This window comes from Polyergus mexicanus, unplaced genomic scaffold (assembly GCF_030449975.1).
Source record: "Polyergus mexicanus isolate NDT 795.1 unplaced genomic scaffold, iyPolMexi1.0 SCAF_8, whole genome shotgun sequence".
Taxonomy (NCBI): domain Eukaryota; kingdom Metazoa; phylum Arthropoda; class Insecta; order Hymenoptera; family Formicidae; genus Polyergus; species Polyergus mexicanus.
The window spans coordinates 2,044,919-2,066,345 of NW_027223328.1; the positions used below are offsets into that span (position 1 = coordinate 2,044,919).

General features: G+C 38.9%; 1 protein-coding gene across 11 annotated transcripts in view; it reads left to right on the forward strand.

Annotated features, from left to right (window-relative positions):
* Positions 1-21,427, forward strand: part of LOC138935722 (SAM and SH3 domain-containing protein 1) — a 314,166-nt gene that overhangs the window by 179,061 nt on the left and 113,678 nt on the right. The window contains exon 1 of one of the 11 annotated variants that reach the window (XM_070300516.1): positions 1,802-2,042. The exons of the other annotated variants lie outside the window; for them this stretch is intronic. The gene's annotated coding sequence lies outside the window, so the exon portion shown is untranslated. Of the gene's footprint in view, positions 1-1,801; positions 2,043-21,427 lie in introns of those variants that run through there. 11 annotated transcript variants of the gene reach the window in all.

Consider the following 21,427-nt stretch of genomic DNA (forward strand, 5'->3'; position numbering starts at 1 on the left):
GCCGTTGCCCGATGCCTTCCCAAGCCTGCTCCTCCTCTCTTCTTCATTTTTTGTTGCTTCTTCATGGCACTTATATATGACACTCACTTGCGAGAATATTTAATTACAATAGCGCGCGCGCTAATCAACGATCGTGCTCCATTTTGCTTGGCACTCCTGACATTAATCGTTCGCGACGCGTACTTTATTATATTACCGGAGAACAATACGAAAAATAAGTTACGACCCGCTCAGTACTAGAAAATCGCGTGGCTATTTCACGCTTACTCTATTGCTAATAAATAATATAAGCGCAGTCGTATTGTAAGGCAAGTTTGCTACGTAATATTATAATTGTAGGATATGATCGCGCGAAGGATAATACGACGATACACGCGGAGCGACTGGGATCGTGCGAATGATAACATAGCGATTCTATGTAAACAATGTATATAAACAATAGCGCGCTGTACGTCACAGACAACACAAGTCGAACATGTATAGTACACAGTTAAGTATTATCGCTATAAAATATTTAACTTACGAAATAAAATCACGAAATATTCTCTTTCTCGAATATTTTAAATTAATCAGTAATTAACCATTGATATATCACGATTTTTCATTACTCGATGACTCGATTCTACGATTAGTGTATTTATTGCCCGCTCTCAACCCAAAAATGATTATTAAATTACATGGAAATGGATGAAAACTTTAAAGCACAATGCGAAATATGTTCGAATTTGAGAGACAAAAGAGAGAACATTGGCGAAATAATTATTATTCTACATATCGGTATATAAAACAATAATTTATGATTTCGGTCTCGTATCTTGCTTCCATTCTAATTTTGAATGAATATATTATTCGAAATATCTGTTTTGATAAATAGCCAGCCGTTGTCGTGAGACTTTTACAAGCTATTTGTTGCGGACCGATAATCGTTAATTATATAATATTCGTATAAAATTTCAAAACGCTATCAAATATCGATACGTCAAAGATAATTATTAATACAATTAGTGATTTTTAGACGGATATTTCGAATCACGCTCTAAAATTTTCACCGATTTAAATGTAATTCGGCAACCATATATTATGTAGTTTATATTTAAAATATGTAAGGAAAACTAACGATAATAAAGATAAGACTGGATGGATTCAGTATCTAAAGCTACTAATTAGAAGAATTTTATTGACGGACAACGACATGTAATACGCTTTACTTAACATGCGCGACCGTTGAATGTGCGCGAATTAATAACAATCTTTTCGTCTCTCCGCGCGTCGGAATTTGTCCTTTCCCCTTCTCGAAGCCTCTCGTAGTAGGGATACCCCACTACGTCTCCTTGACATACCATCGAGTATGTAAACAAAAGGACGCGTCATTACGTCTTCACATTTCATACACAGCAGTACTTTGAGAGCATAAATACACGGAACGGTATCAAGTAATTGAAATAACGAAAATGATACATCAATAGTTAATAACTTAACTTAAAAACTTCGAGGAATAGAATATTCCTTATAAATTTATTCTATAACGTGTTAAATTTTTGTAATGACAAGAAATTAATATTGTCATGTGACGTTTAGCTTTCGTTTTGTGCGACGAAAACTTGTTATTTCGCGGCTGTAGCAACGATTCTAATTGCTCCATATGTCGTTGCATTATCATTTGAGAGAGAAACGTGATCACACCCTATAATTATAATACGACAGTAAAATTACAATACGAGTGCGCTTACTTTTTATTAACAAAGATAATATTGCAGCGAAAGGCATAAATTTCTCGAATGTTGAGCAACTCACAGCTTTATATCAGTAATTTTTCATATTGTTATTTCTTGTCATAATATAACATAGTGCGTATCGGATGTGTTTAACATCGGGAGTATCGTATAAAATTCCGCACGATCGTTGTTTTTCGCTGATTAGTGCGTGCGCGATCGTAATTAAATCACACTTGCATGAGTAAAGTGCCATGCGAGTGAACGAATAGCAGAGAATGAACAACAGAAAAGGAGGGAGGCATCGATCGATAGCGGAACAATCGTGCAGTGAGTAATTTATAACATAGTTAATAATTTAGAATATTTATTATATCTCTTTTTATATATTTTATTTGCAACATTTTTGAAATTTTTATAGGCAAATATATATTTATATATATATTTTAACTTATGTATATTAACTGAAACCAAGTATATATAAAGTAATATAAGATCTAATAAATATTTTATGACAAAACTATATAAGAGGAAGCTATATAAATTTTATTTTGAAAGTTAATTACATTTGTGTGTGTGTATGTGTGTATATACAATAGTTCGTTCCATAGGTTTTTGAACAACCGTCAGTAGCCAAAAAAACACTTTGGTACATTTGAAATTGGTTATATTAACTGCTTTATTTCAAAACCTGGAGCAAACTACAATCATTTTTATCTCATTTGAAAGATAATTTAATTCCGAATAAAAAGTTTCGGACATACACGGGTCGAAAAATGCTTCCTTAAAAAGTTAGCGCCCAAAAATCTTTGAAACTACGGTTATTTTTTACATTTTTACAAATATCAGGGAAAGTATGCATTTTTTAACAAAAAGTACCGAAACAAAAGATGTAGAGAATTAAATTATCTTTCACATGAGATCAAAGTTATTGTATTGGGTTGAACGGAAAGTTTGTGCCGTATTTTTTCGGTCTTTGTCTCTTAGTAAAAACGGAACGAATTTTCCGTTCAACCCAATATATATATATATATATTAATATTAAATTTACCGATAGATTGGTAGAGTGTAAAAGATAAAATAATTTTTAATATAATTTGTTAAAAACAATTTTGTTAATAAATTTTAATCAATAAGCTTCCAATTAATTTAATTTAATTCATAAATAGATTTTTATTGATTCGAAATCAGCTAAATGTAACGCGTACAAATTAGCAATGCGCGCATTTCATGAGAGATTAGGGAATACGATGATGAGGGTCACGAGGCACTGTATCAATTTAATTTACAACACACACGGAACGGACTTGGCGTCGCGATGCAACCCTTAAGCTTCGGGGCTTCGAATGTACCATTAACAAGTGACCGCCATTCGGTGCCCTCATCATTCACCGTTGCGTAAACCCCCTCCGAACCTTTCTCCCTTTCCTCCCAGCGGCACCCATCCGTTCTCCCTTGTCGCCGTCTCGGTCACCATCGTGTACCACCCTCTCGCGACTCGCATTAAACTGTCTCGGAGTCGCAGCAGGAGCAGAGCCTGGTCGGCCGTGTAATGGGGGCTTGCGAGTTTCCGAGCACGGTAGCATTTTCGGCCCGGCACCCGTAAGTAACTCGGGTTATTTACGAGCTCGCGTAAGCACAATACGCCTGATGATTCCTAATGCTTTATCAGTGGGCGACAGTCCGCCCCTGAGGCACGTTCTGCCCCGAAATTTGGGGAACCCTCCTTCGTCGCTGTGCACTGACGCGATGCGCGCCGCTCTTTCTACGAAAGATTTAATGTCACTGTCTACGTGTACGCGCCATTTCAAATGGATTCGATGAGACGAGACTGCTCTCCTTCAATTAGAGCACCGGATACATTAAGCAATCATCCTCGAAAGCAGGGGGGTCATTAAATTGCGAATTCTATACGCGCGCCCGTATTTAACACAAGTACCGAGTTTTATCATTTTGACAAATTATATTCCGTACTTTAGTACGTAAATATCTTAATTGAGAGAATCATAAGTTCTGATTATTTATTTATTAAATTATGTAATGTAGTTTTGTTTCTCTATATTCTTGCGCGCGTTACAATTTGAAATAATTGTGGAGACGTGCAAGGAAAACTTCTAATGATAGGTAGTTAGGTCTAAATGAGATTGCCAAATTGTGCAGAAGTACTGTACTGAAATCGCGTGAATAAAGATAACCCAGGGGCTAAGTTCGTATGGCTACCTAAGCTCGTGGTCCACAACTCTACATTAAGATAATCAAATGAATTAAGAGGGGCGGGTCGCAATGTCGACTCTCTTGGCTGCTATTCACAAACCGTATTATACTAAATCCGGCATTAGAATATAATGCATATTAATACAGGACAATAATCGATCTGAAAAAATGTAATCATATAAACTTACTTTATTCTATTTTTCACAATTATTTATTCTTAATTAATTACTTTCTTAATTATTATGAATTTGAAATTATATAATTTTATTATTTTATTATTATTTTTATTATTATTTTTATTATTATTTTTATTGAACATTTTGATAATTAAACTTTGAATTAAAATTCCATTAGTGGATATTTTCTGTAATGTAAATATTAGAAATGAAGGAAAATAAATGAGAGAATGGTTCCGTTTAAAAATCTAATATATAATGTGTTATAATTTACTCTGTTAAAAAATCAATTTTGAATTTATTAGAAAATTTACGAAAGAAATGATATTTTATATACGTTTGATCTACCATGTAAATCTTCACATTCAACGGGGCATACATAGAAAATCAATATCTTTCTACGTTCTTGATAAGTATGACAAATAATTTTTTTTTTATCTCGAGAATGACGAAAGCTTTTCGCGACAATGTGCTTTTCCGCTAGGCTAACTCATACTCGCGCATGTACCATGTGTGTGACATTGCGGGCGTGACAAAAACGACTAATCCATCCTTGCGTTACATGTGCATTATGCGTGGATTATGCACCCTTTCGGAATACGCACACGACGTTACAGCAGTGTGTTATACCCCTTCGTGTCCAACATATCGTTTTCGATACAAACCAGTTTCGAATTTGTCGTTTTATATTGCCGTTACGAAACATCAATTTCGCGTTATTTTATCACAAAATTGTATTATATATTATACACTCCACGTATTTGTAAAAGTATTTAGTTCGGTTATTATTGAATTTTGCTTTTCAGCGATTCGATCATCAAAGATTACAAAATTAATAATTAAATTCTATTTCCTGTTTAATTTCAACTGAACTTTACTCTAACCAAAATTTGATTTTCACGGCTTTGTTAGTAATAGTCATCGCAATATTTAATAACGCAAAGCGAGGAAGAAATTGATTTGCACGATTATATTTAAATTCAAGTAAAAACAATATTTAATTGATGAAGCGATACATACCTGAAGCTTTCCAATATTGTTAAAGAAATACTTTATACAGCCGCGAATTCAAATAAGAACGTTTATATCATAGACTTTATATGTCTATGATTTATTCGCTATCGATAGAGAGTCGATGTTCGATGGTGGCGCCACTAATTTTCGTTGACGCCGAACTAGAGACTTAGTGACGAACTAGGGAATTAACGTATCTCGTATGGACGCAATGCAACAGTTCAGTTAAAGAGGAAACGCAGGACGGACCACGTTCGGCGAACGCGAATTGAATAATAAAAATTACAAGAGAAAAGCGTCGCAGGCGCTCCCGGAGACGTGGCTGCGGCGGGATTGCAACGAGGTAGACGGAGAATAATTGAAGGTAAACTCGATTGCATTATTAAAATTGCTGCAATTTGCACCGACCGCCACTAATGGCCTAGCAATTATTTCGGCAAATCATTTAAATAATAATGCGACTCCAAAAGCTCGTTTCGAGAAATTTGATGGTATCTCGCCGATCGGCGAATTTGCGCGGGAAAACGCACTTTCTCCCCCTCTATCTCCTCTCTCGCTCATGCTCATTGATTCCGCCACATTTTCCGTGACTACGTGCGAAGACGCCGTTCATCATTCGAGATTAATCGGCCTGACGTACCAGGCGCAGTTTGCTCCGCAAACAAGGGCACGCGCATAGCGGAGACTGATGTAAGTGGGATACCGAACGAACATTATTCATTGTTCATTGAGCGCGTCGCTACGTTACTCACCTGACCGTAAATACGCCGCAAACTTTCTTACGAGATGGCGGAAGTTTTACGCCTGCATTAGACGCCTCGCGCCGTTCAAAATAAGCTGGCGATGACGCTCTATGGCGTAATTACCCTGTGTTTTTCTATTATATTTTACTGAATAAAAGTGAAATGCATAAAGCTTCATTCAGCGCAACTATTTCTCTTTCAATATTATGTAATATTTATATATATATATATATCTCTCTTCCTCTCTCTCGCGTGCGCGCCAACGAATAATCATTGCTAATTTGACGAAACGAAATGGAAATTTTGTAGAGAAATTTTCTATCGAACTCTTACAACGAAAAGAAATAATCTTATAATATTTTTTAATAATATTATTATAATATCATTAAAAAAATGTTTCACGTTAACAAGCCAATTAAAAATATAGAAATTCTCTGTAGAATCGCAATTCATTGCTCGAAACTCACTTATTTATCAGGACATATAGATACACTCGGGAGTGATATACGATTATTTGACAGGGAACAGCCGGTTGGTTAATTCGTATACCTAATAGAGATATCATGGTATCTAATCTCGCATCGCGCGATCGAAAACGAGAGAAATACCTGCAGATTCACAGCGCACCGTCAGGAGCAGAACCGCAGGATTTAATGTTACCGCCGCGAAATGAAACGCAGAACCGTTAACCCAGATTCCGTGCTGCATACCCGGTCACGTCGGATGTCATGGTTCCGCCATTAATGCCGATCCAAGAGCCGCCACGACCAAACCGCTTTCATTTCTCTTTTCTTCTGATTCGTGCCAGAATGCGCCGCGATTGTGATTTCAATTGGCCGTCCCTGTCGCTTACTCTCTCTTACCTCGCTTATAGATTTTTTTATTTCATTCTTAATCGTCTCGGGCCTCTGGTTGCCAAATTGATAAAGCATAAAGTGAAGCATTTCCTCGATGCTCTTAAATAATTCTTTTATTGTTTGGACTATCAATTGAATTGGCAATTGAGTTTGAAAAATAATAATATTAAAAAATAAGAAATGCGCTGCGATATAAAAATAATATTATTATTACGTGAAATATAAATATAACAAACGTGTCCCGTGGATTTTTATTGTTTTTGCAAAGTACAAAGTTCTAGAACGCATCGCGAGCTTTCGTTACGTCGAGATTAAAAATTTACGGTGGGAGAGGGGGATATTTTTAAACTTATCGAATTTTAAACCGTTGAAAATCTTAACAGCAGAGTAATGAATCGCATGGAGTATCATGTAGGATATAAAATATTTATCTACATAGATAGAGATTTATGTCAGGAAAATAAGATACAAGTTAAAATATGTCTCGTAAAATAGTTTCTGCTAAACAATAGTTTGATTTACTATTCCTAGAAAGGTTTCAAAACTTTAAAAGTACAATTGCCGTTCGTGAATCTCTACGCGATTCTAACCGAACAACAAATTTCTGCTGTTTTCGACAACTTCAAAATAACTTGGAGACGAAAGAAAACTTGCCACGAAACGATGTGTAGCACAAACATGCTTTCCTCTTTCCTACGTTCGCGGAAATCCATAAACTTTTTGCCATAATATAAATAGCGTACGACGAGAAAAATTACAATCTTCGTCGGTTTATAACTGTTTAAGATAGTCGTAAAATCCGTTATCAGCGTCGCGGCATGCACTTTTCATCTCGTGCACAAAAGATCATCGGATTAAGGAGACATAACGTATGCTCGATACGAGGCTTAATACAGCCATCTACGATGCAGAATCCCATAAGATCTAAAATTTTACTCGCTTGCAATAATCGTAAATCGCGAATAAACCGTATATTGGCGCCATGTAATAGTTTCTCGACATTGATAGCGGATCGGGGACGAAAGACGTTATATTGAGTCACCGAGAACAGCGTTAGTGCATCACGACTCTGTATATATTTAATGCAGATAACCTTTTCATCGCGCTCACGAAAGGGTTAAGACACACGTGGACGTATTACCCGCAGAAAGGATTCTTGACGCGGTTATATCATCCTGCGGCGGTCATGCGAAAGAGGAATTCACCCCGGATCGTTGACGAGCAGGGCCGCGTTGTCAAATTATTAGAGTTATTTTTGCCGGTGACGAGAGGCGATTTGCATTTAAACAAGCCGGGCGTATCCCCCGGGAGCGACGACGGCGGTGATGGTCCGTCTGTCGTCACCTCGAAACGAAAGGCAGGATCAATTTGCCGAGGTATCGAGATTACTGCGGTTTTATTATCCTGTTTATCCCGTTCCCGACCTCCTCTCTTCCCGTCGACCGTCTATTTTTGTACGTCTATTTTTGCGTCGACTCGTCGACCTCTCTCTCTTAATCATGCGTAGTCATGCGCAGATGACAAGGACGAGACTGACTCCTTATGCATTTTTATCGAGCTATTATTCTCCGTAATCTGAATCCATCGATAGAGAGCCGCGGCTCTATATAATGATAGATACTACGGCGGATATAGTATAACGGATAAAACAGAAATGTCGTCTCCACCAAGAAACATGAAATAAAAAGCGCGACAGGGGGGTAGTTGCGTAACATAAAAAACAGTTATTAAAAAGACGAATATATAAAGATCGACGAAAAATCGGTAACGTTCTTTCGCCGGACGAATGCGGCACAAATATTAACATCGCGATCTCTCTCTCTCTCTCTCTCTCTCTCTCTCTCTCTCTCTCTCTCTCTCTCTTTTCCTCTCTTTTTTTTTTTAAACGAGCGAGAATATTGCGGCGATGCGACAAATATTATACACGTATGTTACGCGGAAAGGAAGGAACATTCCATTGTGTAGCGCATCGGCTACAGACCGTAATTCGATTATGTCAAACATATCTTGATATTGCGCATTACCGCGAACATGGGAAAGGAAAGAAGTTAATCACAGCTGATGCATAATTAAATGCCGAGGAAAGCGCGTGCGCGCGCGCGAGATCACCGGCGGCCGCGCGTGTCATAAACGCGGAAAACGTCACATCGCGACTCTGCTCGGATGGCTTGGGTACACGTACGTATTATCCGGGGAAATGCAAAGACGAAATAACGTGTCGCAGACAGCTTTTATTCCCCGTTTTACACGCGCCTTCGCCCCCGCGTATCTCTCCCAGTTATTTCTTTATTCGCCGTCCGTAACAAATAGCGAGCGCGCAAGTCGTTACTCGAAATGACGTCGCACGTGCATCTATTAAAGTGCGGTAGCACCGTAAGCGTTCTTCTCTCAGTGGGAATTTTAGAGGTGCGATGTATCATCGCGAATGTAACGCTCTGTTGTGAAAACACCGCGACACTGCGCTGGAATAAAGCAGACTGAGTGAACGTTTGCGAAAAAGTGGTATTCTTTGCGTAAAACGATTTTATATAAGCGATTTTATACAGCTGCAAGATTTTTGATTAAGTAATTTTTGTTTCCAGACTCCGCAATTAAAATGCGATAAAATTGATGGAAATAAACTTTGCACGAATTGTTTTCTTTTTTTCTTTTTTTTTAAATTTATTATGGGAAACAAACGCACATTATATTTGGCAAGAATGGTTTTGGTTCGCTTTGGTTTCGCGCGATTATACATTGTACATTGAAATAGCGATGTATAATCAACGATAATCTGTAATACCGGAAACGAACGCGGCGAACGGAACCGGTACTCAAAATACCCATTTTGCAAATTAATAGACAGCCAAGGGAATTAGTATTGGTCGCGACCGCGCGCTTCTACCGCTTTAATGCATGCATCTGTAATTTCTGAGGTGGTTATGTAGATCCGGATGGAGAAGTTTCCGGGCATAAAGCTGGAGTCGCCTCGGAGCGGCAAATACATCTCCCCTTGCTCTAGTTAATTATTATAACGACGCGTCGTATACAATTTGTGTCCACAATACATCGTTAGATTAAACTGACGGATCCATGCAGATCTTTTCGCGTCTCTTCTGCGCTCTCTCGCTTATTAATTTACTTCTTCAATAATTATAGAATTATTAAACGGTTAAATAGGTTCTATATGAAACGCAGCAGCCGCGAGAAAGTAATTAAGAGAGATTTTAGAGCTATAGTATCAGCAAAGATATTAAGCATGAAACATCGACAATTGCGATGAAATCTTTTTTACGAACGAGTCTACAAAAAATGAATATAGAAATTAATATAGAGGATACAAATTTAAAAAAAGGTCTCGCTATGAATTTATTAAATGCAGAAAATATTTTTTTTTATACTCGCGGAGAAAAGGTTAAATTAGATTTGTTTTAAGAAGACAACGGTTGAAGCACACAATGCGAAGCATGTGTAATAGTATAAACGGAAATTTTCTCAATTATAACTGTACGATGTGGGTGCGCGATGTCTAACCCGAAAACTCGGATACGACTGGCGAGGGCGAACAGAATGGTGGTAGGTAAGGCGCAAGGCGCGACAATTCTCGGCTACTGTAAATATTTTATTTACTCTCGCACACACATCCGGTACAGTAACGGCGACGCGGACGGCGAACGCTCGCGTGAGTTTTTGGATATTCTTGCCGCGCGAATTAGTCATTAAGAGCTTTATTACCGACCGCTTGCCCATTAAACTCCGGCCACCCGCCGGCTGAATATATAAAGGACGTTTTAATGAATAATCTAACGAGTCGACGAGAGAAAGAGAGGAAGAGAGACATGGTGTTTGCGTAGCTCCGACGCCGACCGATGGAAGAGGAGGAGGAGGCCGCCATCCCGTCCTGACCACCGACCGAGTCGCCTAGATAATCTGTTTTGCATATTTCGTTCTGCGTACGGTGCGATGTAAATGCGTCGTGCGGTGCTCCGCCAAACGTTACACGGATCCACCAGAAATTCGCCCTGCACGCGGCCACTAATTAAGTCGAAATACTCCCCCTCCTTCCCCCTATACGGATGCACAGCTGTGCGGCCGAGCAACGGTCAACTTAACGACAGCGACGCCCGCGTAAATGCATCCCCGCATGTGCCCGCATCCCCGCCGGATGCCGCAGTGTATCGCCGCGAAACACGACTACACAAATTACCTTTGACGAAGTGACCGAGTAAGTTTAACGGGCGCTACTCTATCCGCGTTCTCCGCTCTCCGCGTTACCGAAACTTATACAGGCAATATAAATTACAACGCTTACGGTTTACAACGAATCGCTGCGTAGACGCGATTATAGAACGCGTTAAAAAGTTGCGAGACGTGAATCTGCGCTCTCAGCGATCAATGCACAGAGCATAATTTAGACGTAATTTAATCATTCAATTTTTGATGGATACCGCGAATATTAATTTTATAGAAACTTGTTATTTCGCGAGATTGAATTTCGTCTTTTTTACACGGAAATAGAAGAAATGTAGGTCTCGGATCGATGGCGATGCTAAATAAGTTACATAATTCAAATTTTCTACAAATGAGGAACTGAAAAATTTGATATATTCTTGTGTATTGTTTAATTTTCTCAAATTTAGAAATAGAGAGAAGGAATAAAAAATCAATAGAAAAACTGTACACGTTAAAATTTCTCCTGTTGCCTTTTAATATCTCGCAAGTGTAACATTATCTAAGTATACAAACGTAAACGCATCGAAGACGAAAAGCTCTGTCGCTCAGAATGTTTGAGCTGAAATCGATCACTTTCGGAGAAAGGCAGAATATATCGTGTAGCAAAAGTCGAGCGAGCACTTTTCGTCGCGACTGCGATTTCTTTCTCTCCTCTCCCTTCCCCCCCCCCCCCCTCAAGTATCTCTACGCCGTTACCGACGACGTCGCCGAGGATCGCCCGCGGCTTCGTGGCTTTCATCACTGGATATATACGAAAGTCAAGATCCGCGAGCTACTTAGTAAGTAGCAGCCACCTCAAAGGACGGGATAAATTGCCCCCCCCGCGCGCGCGCGCGCGTCCGACAAGAGAATTTGCATCTTGATAGTGAATTAAAAACTTTCAACTTTCCACGCGCGAGCGCGTCTATCTAATGTTCGCCCGCCCAAGGTGAAGGGTGCGACCATCCCGGAAGAAATTCTCCCTCGATCTTACGACGTCGCATCCATCAAGGAAGTCCAGTCGGTGTACCGTCGAAGTAATGGACACGTGCGGCGCGTTCGTTGAAAATTTTCCTGAAAAACTTCGAGTTAACTGTCGCATATTAATTACACTTTCGGTTCTGTCGTCAAGTTTGAGCGACTAAAGGATTTTTAATTTGATCTTTTTGTATCTATTGTTTTAAATTGTTCAAGGATGATAAGTGAATCGTGAAGCTTCTGTGTCCCTAAATAAAGAAATTCTTAATTTTACTTTAATAATTTAGTAGAGAAATAAAACTACGCTTTTTTTCTATTTGTCTTTCTCTCTCTCTCTCTCTCTCTCTCTCTCTCTCTCTCTTGTCATATTTTCACAAAAGCAATTTTTTTTTAATAATATGAATGGATATATGTGTTCAAAATATTTATAGAAAACTCAATTTTGTCAAAGCGTTGAATCTTATAATGAAAACGAACGCGACCGTCCATAAACCGTCGCATCTCCATTACAATCCCATTAGGACGGGTATCATCGTCGCGCGTTATCGTGCGAAAAACTCGAGGAAGGTACTCGCAAAGAAACATTTCAGCGCGATAAAAGATACAACTATTATTCCACACAGCCGATCTTCCTTTGATCGTAATTTCCCCTCGAAGTATCGCGCGCCTTTCGGCTGAATATCGGATTTCCCTTTTTGCGCCGTCGGGAAAAGAAGTTTCGCTCTTGTACCATCAATGAAACGGCTGTTTCCATTTCTCTGGATGGATTTCGTTGAAAAGTATCGATGACAAGGTTACCGTCTCTTTGCGAGCGTATCTTTTCTCAGCGAGAAGGTGAAGGTTGGTAGGGAGAGAGAGAGAGAGAGAAAGAGAGAACGCCATTCGTTTTGTTCGTATAATGTAAAGACGAATCATATCGTACAGTTTATCGCGCGAATATGGAAATGTTTTGTATTGTTGAACGAATAATTGGATACTGTCGAAAATGTCAGTCGGCGATGCGAAATAGCGTAAACGATTGAGATTTAGCGAAAAATCAATATCGCGGTCCCCGGAGACTTCCCCGAGGTTAACTGCAGCGAACGCGAAAACTTCTTGATACATCTGATCCCTTTCGCATGAAACACATGTTTTACTTCTTAGTAGGGTCGGGAATGTTCGCTCGATCTGGTTTTTATTTCGCCTCAAGCGGATTCGCGCGAGCTTGGAGAAATTATTGAACGTCTCGCGAGACTCGCGTGCTCAGATATCTTTCTGGCGCGATTTCTACCGATCTTAAAGTAAACGCTTCTACCATGTTTATTCGATCATATACAGTTTCCTTATCCTTTGCCGATGTAGAGGGTCATACATATACTTATCATTAAATTATTTACTAAAATAAGCTCCTAAAAAAAGAGGTTTTTTTATCTACACAAAAAACATTGCATTTCTATTAATATTTATATCTCGAGTTCAACAAAATTGATTTGAAATTATTTATTGTATATTAGCCCGAGATGCTCGCTCGTATATTTTTGCTTTATCGGATAGTTGAAATAACTCGAATATCGTATGGCGTATGATTTTGGATTTTTCATAACGCGAGGAAGCGAGGGATGCCTCTTTCCTCCATCATATACACGCGTACATAACGCACACAAAGAAAGAGAGAGAGAGAGAGAGAGAGACGCGGAAGCAGATTTTATTTTAGCCGAATCACTGGGACTGACACTTCGGCAGCATCCCGGGGGAATCGACATAGTTACATACAACTACGTCCGCGCAATTCACCGGGGAAATTCAGGCGTCTATTCGAGCAGTGTCGGGCGCGTAAACTTTCGCGAAGGATCCCTATTCGCCGATCCGAGGGCCAAAAGAGGATGGCAGGGTAGGTGACTCTCGGGGGCTCCGTAGGGTTGAACGGGATACATACCGATGGCCGATAGGGACTGAAAAGCCAGCCGAGAGCTGGATTTGCAGCCGACAAATATATTTCGTGCGCGTTTGCTCGCACGAATTTACTGTGCGAACAATAGACGGCTGCTGCGGACTTTTATCGAGTCATCGATCCGTTACCGTTTCCCTTGTGATCAAACGAGACATTTGTTCGTAATAATACGAAGAAATTAATGTAAAAGAAGAATTAATATTGAATTTTGCTGAAAAGTGACTATTAATTATAATTAAATTTTATCTTATTAATCTAATCAGTCCGCTAAATAACATTCGAAAAGTTTATTATAAAGTACACTTATGGATGTTTTAAATCTATTTGTGTGAAAATAGAAAATTATAAATTGTATCGCGAAGTAGAATCTCTGATATGTTATATATTAAGTTCACTTTTTTGAAGCGAATATGACATTTAATGCGTCGAGTTAGATTAATACATCGGAGCTTGCTCTCGTCCATGTAATCGTTATGTGCACGCATAAAAGTCAATTCGCAAAACATAATATTCGCCTCGAAAGTTGTAAAGTAAGTTCTTGTTCGTAAGACGGTTCGCTTTCACGTTCTTGCTGCGAATAGTCTTCTTTCTTCCGGCATTCTTTGACTGTATTACATCTCTTACGCACAGTCTCGCGCTTATGCCGAAACTACTTTTTACAGTCTGCAGTAGCGTATAATATTAGCATACGCTTCCGTCTATTCGTACTTTCCAGTTGATGTTTCTCTTTTTACGGACGAGTGTTTTATTTTCAGACGCATTGGCACTTCTAAATTTGATGCTATCAATTTTTATATGAAACTGGTTTTTATTAGGCACAATAATTTTTCGCCGTTCAAAAATTAGTTGACGATTAATTTTATGTTAGTGTTTTCATGTCAGTGTCGTCTTATCCAATTTTGTTTCGCTCGGAAACTCGAAGAAAGAAGAAGAGAGATAAAATCAATATATTTCACATTGACTTCAAATTTTGTTTTCACATATAGATATGACATAATAATTCTATTGCATTGGAGAAATATTTGCAGTTGAAGCGTTATAACAATTACAGTCATCATATTATCATTATTATAATTTATAATTTGAAAAAGAAGTGAATAAAATATAATTAATTACAAATTTTACAAATTAATGACGATTTATATTTCATATTATGGATGCATTATATTTTATTAAATATTAATACAATACTTAACAATAGAACATGAAATTGGAGAAGGAATAAATTGCAAATCAAAATTAAAAATTTGAAATGAAATTTTTTACACGGATGACAGCAATGACAGTAATCCTAGAGTATTCTGTACACTTTTCTCGTATGCTAGAATTGATGATTATTATCTAGGCGAGAATTTATCGCACTTTCGGATAACAGTATATGTTATAGCTATTCAAACCGCACATTAAACGTTGATATGGACGTGCGAGAAGAACCATATCCGAATTGATCTTGATACTGTGACGATACATTATGAGAGTCATCCGCGCCATGAAAACGTCAACTCGCACAGATACTCGCAAGTCCGAGCGATTTCGGATATGGTCCTCGAGCCGTATTTGCTGGAACAAACTCCCCGGGTAGTATTTGACACGACAATTTCACGAGAAATCCTGTCATCAAGTGTATATCGTCGTGTCCACAAAATCCACTTGCCTTTCCCCACGAGCGACTTGCCTTTATCCGTTGAAGGAATCTTTATTCCCCATCGTTTCGATAGCAAAACTCTCTTGTTTGGAATACGCCCCTTTGGTCTGCGGTGGCGGATCAGCCGTCGTTCATCAATACGATGCAAAAGTTAACTTCCTTTCGCACCTCCCTTCGCGGTTCCGGATTTCGCAGTTTCGCTGTAATCTCGTTAATTCGTACAGTCGCAGAGTTTGTAAGCTTATGCGAAAGCAAGAGATTAAGAAAGTATCGATTTCTGATTATGAAACAAAGAGAACGAAAGAGATAATCATGCAATATGAAAATAGCATAATAGAAACGGAGCTTTTTTTTTTTTTTTTTTTTTTTTTTTTTTTTTTTTTTTTAATCATCAAACTAATCTAAGTTTTATTAATGCTAAGTTTTATTAATGCTTTAATAAGCATTAATAAAAATATAAAAAACTTAGAGATTTAAATATAATCATTTTTAACTGTACAATTACAGATTATTAAAAATTATTATATTTAAATATAATTATCAGAGAATTTATTATTATTAATCTTCAATAAGGAAAATTTTTTTAAGTATACTATTTTCTCTCTTTCTCTCTAAAAATATTCCACGCAGTCTAATAAAAACTACAATTATTGTGATAACGCGTTATTAATTGCTATATGGGAGCTGCACCAAAGATCATAATTAAAAAATTGCATGACTGATTGTTATTAGTGACATATTCATACCGGAACGATAAATATTGATGAAGAGAGTTTGCCGCTTAATAAACACCTTTCGTTATTGCGGATTCTTGTTAGCTTGAGTCGGGATTGCAAAAGGAAAAACGAGAAAACTTCTTTGTCGCTAAGAAAACGGCGGCTCCGTTCGAGAGCTATTAATCGACCCGAATGGTTTTCGAGGCGCTTTAAAGTCATCAAAACTTTCTCGCAGTTCCAGCGTCGAGTATCGTCAGACGGACTTTCGTTAATCGTTCTTAATTACTTCCGAAGAAAAACGTGCTCGGACGTCGTTAGGCGTATCCTATTGAACTAGAAAGAGAGAGAGAGAGAGAGAGAGAGAGAGAGAGACCGATAAAAACTAGTCGAAAATAAACCGCGATAGGAAAGGGCGAAAAAGTGGAAAACATACAAGAGTATGGGATGACGAAAAAAAGATGAAGGGTTGAAAACCTGTTAGAATTTACAGATAGAATAACTATATTTTTTTATATACCGAGAGGGAGGGGGGGGGGGATAACATCGGAAAAAGTGGGACTTTCAATTTGTATAATAAAACAATAATAACACTTTATGTATAGGATGTACTGACGGTCTTTTCAACGATTTCGACGATTTTTCGCTGATACGATTAAAAATTTATAAACAACAAACCAAATAAAGAGCGAAGAGAGAAAATAAATCTTTTTAACAAAGCATTTTTTAATTTTAATTTATTTGTAATTAAATTAAATTATAACGACTTTATAGATAACGATATTTGGTTCGTACTTGCGATTTTAATACAATAAAACGATAAACAAAATGAAATATTTTAAAATCATAATTATGAGTGTTTAACTATTAATTCTAAAAAAGTTACGAGATTATTCTTTCGAAGGCATCTAAAAAAGAAGACATATTCACGAAAACCAGAACGTCAGGTCACCCTATCTAGAGAGAACGTAAAACGACAAAGAGAGAAAATGTAGAGGGTGTGAAACGCCAGCTTATTGGGGATGATTAAATACCGCGATAACTCAAGGCGCGGTATCCGCGGGGTGATATTTTAAGATTGTTGCCTCCAGTGCGAAGGGGGGAGAGGGGCGGCAACTGCCTGGGCTTCACGAGAGGGTCGTAGGACGAACGAAAGAAACCGAGGCACGAAACTGTAGATACCGCCGCCACCGTCGTCGTCGCGATGGGGAGCGGGAAACGCGGGGGCGGTTTGAGATAGAAGACGGCGAGGGAGAAACGGATGACGCGCCGGTCGGACGAAGGGAAGGAAAAAAAAAGGTGAGGCTGGCGGTGCGGCGCGGCACGGAGCAGGCACAAGCCCTTACTCGGCAAGCCAAATCTCCAAGGAACTCAAAATACCGAGGCTATTCTACGCACGTATCATCGCTCCCGCCTACGACCGCCCTTGCCCTCGCCCTCTCGTTCTCCACCCGGCCTTTCAACCCTATCCACAGAGGCGGCGAAGAGGCGGATGGAGGGACCGGGAGGGTTCCTCTCGCATCTCTCTGTGCATCTTGCTTCACCTTGTATTCTTATTGCTCTCTCATCCCTCTTGTCCTCCTTGGATACAGTCCTCTTCACCTCACCTCACCTCACCTCATCTCATCTCTACCGTCGTGTCTCAGACATGAAAACGGTCGGTTGGGCGTGCATCTCGAAACGACTGGCGGCCTTCTAAAAAATGCACTCGCACCCTCCGTCGTCCTTCTCACCGTCACCCCTCACCCACGTCTCTGTTTTTCTCTCTTGCTCTCTAGGGAAAGTGTTTCAGACCTTGAAAATCCCGACCATACTCCGGGGCGAGGCTCGAATCGATATCCACGCGTACATCGCATATAGCGCTTGCAGAGCTATAGTTTGTATATAGTGTTTTTGTGTATATATATATGTGTGTGTGTGTATGTGCGCATTGCGACGTTGTTGCACGTATCGGATCGGTGAGCGATGGGAATTTCTCTATGAAAGACGTGCGGATAAAAGCAACGAAATGTACACTTTATCCGCGCGTGTGTTGTCGCTTTTCTATTAAATTTTTAATTGTCTGGCAAATTGTTGGCATTTTTAACGGATCTACCATTATGATTAATACTGTAACGGGGTCACTTTTCGCGAGTGCGTGGATAAACTCGGTCGGGATCAGGGCTCGTGAAAAGGTGAGACACACGAAAGATTTAGATATTGTCTTTATTTGCCTCTTTCGGCAATGGTCGATTTACAATAGTGAGCGCGCGGCGGATGATGCAGCGCGCTAGATGCAACGGGCGTTCGTTATTCGGTGCGTGATGTTCGATATATATCGAACCGCTTATAATATTCGTAACCGTGTTTATTTTGACGGCACGCTAGACGCGCAAGAAATCGGGCGCGGTCGGTCGGCGCGTGTACGGCAAGGCCGTGTTTATTTTGACGGCGCGCGAGACGCGCAAGAAATTGGGCGCGGTCGGTCGGCGCGTATACGGCAAGGCCGTGTTTATTTTGACGGCGCGCGGAATAGAATGAACTATTAGGCGGTAGATATTTCGGCGCGATAATTATAATTATAGTATTATAATATTAGGATTAGTGTGGTCGCGGGATTAATCGCGTGTTCCCAGTGGTCGGGGAATTCGAACGGAGATCGAGTACCCTCGACCGGGCGGAGAACTCTCCGTCCCTGTTTCCGTTCGCGGAGTGGAGGAGAGCGTGTCGGAGTCGAGAAAACTCGACGGGGCAGCGAACTCGCAAACCCACGATCCGGCTAGCTGGAGCGGTTGAATGATAGACCGTAGTCTCGGAGAGCGGCGAACACTCCGCTCTCGTCGAGTCGGTCGGATCTGTGTCAGGAGTTCGGAGACTGCACGGAAGCCGAGAATGCTCGGCGGAGGCTGCGAACTCGTCAACCCCACGTTCCGTCGTTGCTACGACTGTTCAGGATCGGTTTCTGGTATCTCGGAGCGTACAGCTCGAGCGGATTCAGGAATCGTTCTGGTCCCGAGATGCCGAAACGCTGTCTTCTTATACCCGAGCGTCTATCGGTAATTGCGTCGTTCGCCCCCGGGTGGGGATAACGACGCGTTGTTTTTCGGCGGGTAAATTACGGTAAACGCGTCGCTTCCCCTGGGCGAAACGACGCGGCAATTCGGCGGGTGACGCTCGGGATCTTCCGGTAGCGCTCGGCTATGCTCGGTCTTCGGCGTAACGGCGGCCGTATAACGGCCGTATGGTTGTTTATCACAACCGCGGTTTTGAGAGATTAAAAAAAAGGGCGCTAGGCGCCTCTGCCACTGCCCGGCTGGTGTTCGCCGGGCGGCAGACTTCCGGCTGGCTACGTGCCGGGTAACGATGGGGGGTGCATCGTTACAATACATTAAAGTTATCCGATTAATAGAAACTTGTCTTATTGAAATAATATAGCATAAACTTAAAATTAGTATACAAATAAAATTTGAAATTTTATGAACAATTTTAATATAATTTTCTCGTTTGATATGTTTGAGAATGTACAAAATTTACGAATGTATGGAATTTATTTTATCTGCAAGATATATTAGAATCAACAAAGTTTTTTTTAGATAACGAATGTTTAATAAAAGGAAAAATCTTACACTGCTTTATTACTATTGTCTTGATGAAAACATATACTGCAACATTGACAAAATCATTTTGGGCAAATCAAATAGATTTTCTGGTTCAACTTTACATACGATGTTTATATTTCAGAATACATATTGCTAAAATCGTGAATAGAACATGCATATAGAAATAGGTTGACATGCCTATGTGTGCTTAAATGTGTTTTTCAGATGGATTAGCGAGAATTTTTTTATGAGAAATGTGTAGATAAAAGCAAAGAGAGATAAATTAAAGGAATAGACGAATTTGTCTATCGAAAGACAATTTGTCTATCGATTTTAAAATTTGGCTGATACTTTTTAAAAAAATAAATTGAATTATGAAAAATAAGATTTTAGACAAAATATATAAAAGAGAATATGATTAATTATGTATGATATATATTGAACTAAATGAATCATATCGATTTTTTTTTATCATATAATAATAAATTCTTAAATTCAGAAAATTAAATACAATATAGAAGATTTATATATGATATCGATTATACAAATTTCTTTAAAAGTCTTGCAAGTTAATACATTAAAATTCTGATAAGATATAATCTTACTGAAATATTTAGTATATAATCAGAGATTTATAACTTTGATGTTGTTTTTAAATTTTTGCGAATGATACCGCTATGTGCATGAGAGAAAAGCAAAAAAAAAAAAAATGTGGACGGTTCGATATTTGGAATTTTATCGACTTTCGGACGAATAGGATTACTTTAGACGAATTGTGATTTAGTTTACGGTATACGCCGCTCTCTTTTTACGACAGCGACGTGCTTCATTCGCTCCAACGAATATCAGACTTTAAAGCCTCGATAGCCGCGTCTGTCTTGATATTCGAATTCACGAAATGTAATACTTTCTTCGTCAATAATAAAAATAATAATTTTTATCTAAATATTCTTATTCTGAGAGAAAAAATTCTACCATCAATTCTAATTACATAATTATCATTGAATTGCTAAATCAAACATTTTTTTGTATATAATTAAAAGTTAAAGAAATAAAATCAATAACTCTGACTTGCTCGATATATTTCCCAAGTATGAAATTGAAATTAATTATTTAGATATTAGCAATACATAAATAATTATCTTAATTGGTATTAATTGTGTTCCTAGATCTATTGATAGAAATTTTGTTAGCTAATAATAGGAATGTCTCGACAGCACTTTCGCCATAAATCGTATGTTGGATTCATATACTGGTAGAGTTGTTGAAAACGTATTATCTCCTTCGACAAATCTCGTTGATTTTGTCGTCGTGAATAAAGACAAATGACATCGCTGGGCGAACAACGGGGATAAAACATTATCCGAAGATAATATCTCTTAATTGAGTTAATTTGTAATTGTATTATCCATCTCGTCGATATATTATGTGAATAAGTTCTACGACGATGCAGTAAAGAACAATGCAATTAAGGAGATAACTGTATAAGTGGTATAGATCTCACCTCGAGAATAACTAAGAAAAAAAAAAAATAAAAAATACGCGGCGTTGTTAATTCGGTCGGCTGCATTTTCCTTCGACTCCATTCGGAATTGTGGAATTTAGAGGTGTTCCTTCGAGCTCCCTGGGAGAAAAGGCTTTTTTTTCGCCCTCGCTCTGAGATACCCGAGGACTTT